The sequence below is a fragment of the Moschus berezovskii genome, chromosome 14 (genome assembly GCF_049115385.1).
Source record: "Moschus berezovskii isolate FMDL1 chromosome 14, NW_MosBer_1.0, whole genome shotgun sequence".
NCBI lineage: Eukaryota > Metazoa > Chordata > Mammalia > Artiodactyla > Moschidae > Moschus > Moschus berezovskii.
In genome coordinates, this window is record NC_142473.1 from 60778018 (window position 1) to 60780613 (window position 2596).

At 42.1% G+C, this 2596-nt stretch overlaps 1 pseudogene across 1 annotated transcript; it reads right to left on the minus strand.

Annotated features, from left to right (window-relative positions):
* Positions 1–477: 477 nt before the first annotated feature.
* LOC129553664 (RAB6-interacting golgin-like) lies at positions 478–2118 on the minus strand (annotated as a pseudogene). Its single transcript, XR_016039004.1, has 3 exons — positions 1975–2118; positions 1529–1881; positions 478–1310 (listed from the first exon to the last, which is right to left on the minus strand). The product of XR_016039004.1 is annotated as an RAB6-interacting golgin-like (transcript).
* Positions 2119–2596: the final 478 nt, after the last annotated feature.

Below are 2596 nucleotides of genomic sequence, written 5' to 3' on the forward strand. Positions count from 1 at the left end.
AAAAGAGACAATATATTAATAGTACAATTATATATGCCGTGGTATATTTATACATATCTATGCTTGTATGTGTGTGCATGTAGATCAACAGCCAACTTAAGGTGTCTGGTTCTTTTTGTAAACTATAATTTCCAAGTTGTATGTTACACGAGTAAGATCCGAATAGATAATTCAACCTAGTACTTTTGTTAGTTTTGTCTCTCATTCTCTTTTCCACGTTAGCTTTTGTGCCTCTTTATTGATTACATGAAATAGAACTCTCATTTCCAACATTTCTCCCAAGAGAAGTTAAATAAGTTCCATTAAGTACTGATTATCATTTTTCACTTTACATTTCTGTATTCACCTGGTCTGAAAAAACAATTAACCATGTAGTTTTCCTTCCATCCTTTTAAATCACTTGTTTTCACCCAGTAATAAGGATACAATGGAAGACCTGGATTAAAATCAAGGTGAACTATGCCCCTATATAAAAACTATCATAATATGAAATTTTTCTAGAAACTTCAAACATGTTATACTAAAACTAATGGATTTAAAAATTAATATTGTCTTGAAGGGGCATTTATCAGAGGTCATGGCATAATCGACAACAGAAAGTTTACTGAATACCCTTTTTAATTGCAAAGAACAAACATGGACACTTCACGTGATGAGAGAAGCTGAAATGTCTTTTATGGCAGTTTCAACCTCTTGGTTTGGCTGCTCTGGATCAAGAAGGGCAATGCTATTGGAGTTTTCCCCTTGTTCGTCTACCTTTGAGGAAGCAGCCTGGACTTGAGGCTTTTTGTTCTCTTCAGCCAACTCTAAGGTCACGTTCTCCCCAGAAGGCTGAAATGACCTCTCTAAATGAACCACTTGTTTCTTTGCTTCTGCTTCTTGTTCACACAGTAGTCTCTCCACCTCCACCTCGAGCTCCAAAGTCTCCTCGTCGGCGTTCACATCCAGTTGTTGCATCAACTCCTCCAACTTCTTGGCCTTGCAGAGCTCGTTCTGCTGGATGATCGTACAAAGGTGTTCAGTGAGCTGCTCTTTAAGCTCAGTCTTGCGCTGCAGCTCTAGCTTTGCTGTCACATACTCTGCTTCAGCCCTGTCAAACCGCTTCCGAGCATATGAATAGTCGAGGCTGGCCTGATCAATCCGGTTCCTGAGGATTCCAATGTCAGCTGACACCATGTCATCTAAAGCCTGTAACTCCTTCTGGATCCTCTTCAGTTTCATGGTTTCTGCCTGAGTTCTTTTAGATGTTTATTTTTCTCTTCCATTAGCCGCTGTTCTTGCTGGAGGACTTCCCAACGAGATTTTTCTTGCTAGACAGGCATCTTCAGCTTCCAAGCCCTTCTTCATACTTCTTTAATTCTCTACAATTTTCTGGAATATCGTGTGCCTCTTTCAGAAAAGTGAGAGGTCATCTCTGAACATTCTCTAATATATAGCTTTCCTTTTCCTCTCTTATAGCCTCAGAATTTCTCCTTTTCAACAACCATTCCCGAGATGACATTTCTTCTATGAAAATTTTCTCAAGTACTAACAATTCCACTTTCTTTTTTTCCAATTGGCAATCTGGTTTTGGAGGCACAACCTCAGCATTTTTGTGAACTTCATGGGAATTCTTAAGTCCCAGTTCCTTTTGTTGACTTTCAGTACCCTGTGGTTTTCCATCACCAACAGGAGAGGTGCGTGTAAGGGGAGCAGGAGGAGAAGAACATGGTCTCTGAGTATTAAATCTTTGTTTTGGTGCAGAAAGCAGCTGCTCTGGAGGTAATGAGGTTGACTCATCTTGAAGTCCAAATTTTTGACTTTGCTCTTGAAGGGCTCTTTCTCGCTGAAGTTGTTGTCGACTTTTCTTCCCAGGGAGACGCCGCTGTGGTTCAAATGGATCTTTCAGTTATACTTGTTAGTTGAATTATTAATATCCCTCTGAAAGTCAGTAATGCAGCTTCCATTTTATTTTGCATTTTCACAGAACCCTACCTTTAGTCTGCTTTAGTCGCCTCAGCTCCTCCTCAGAGAAGCCGGCCCAACCCTGCGCCATCCGCCTTGGCTTGCCAGCACGCTTAGTACCCCAAACCTCGGAGCCCCGACTGCCAACACGACTACCCAGGCACATCCGGGTTCTTCCCCTCCCATCTGGTTTCTTAACAGGAAAGATTGGAGTGTTGCAGGGAGACTCACTGGTGATTAGAATTCCAGTATTCCAGTATTTGTTAACTAATGGTCTAAGACCTTTAAGAGCTTCTGGTTTTAAGGGATATTGTCTTTTCCAGGGATAGGGAGTATTTGGCCTCAGGAGAATCTTCACTGGTGGGACATTTATGGCTAGACCAGGGCTGGAGATACCCCACACCTGGGGAATGACCTCATCTAAGAAAGGAAAGGACTCCTCCTTTTCTATGTCTGACTGCATATATTCAGATACCAGACAAAGGAAACTATCAGTTTCTAGCTTTCCCCAAGTCACCTTCGTCTGGAGGCGGCAAAGAAGGTCTCTCCCCAGTAGGGAAGTGGCGCAACCAGGGATGTATAAGAAGGGGTGGGTCCCTTGCCAGTTGTCCACCTTACAATGGAGGGGCTTCGTAAAATTTTTGTTTTGGGG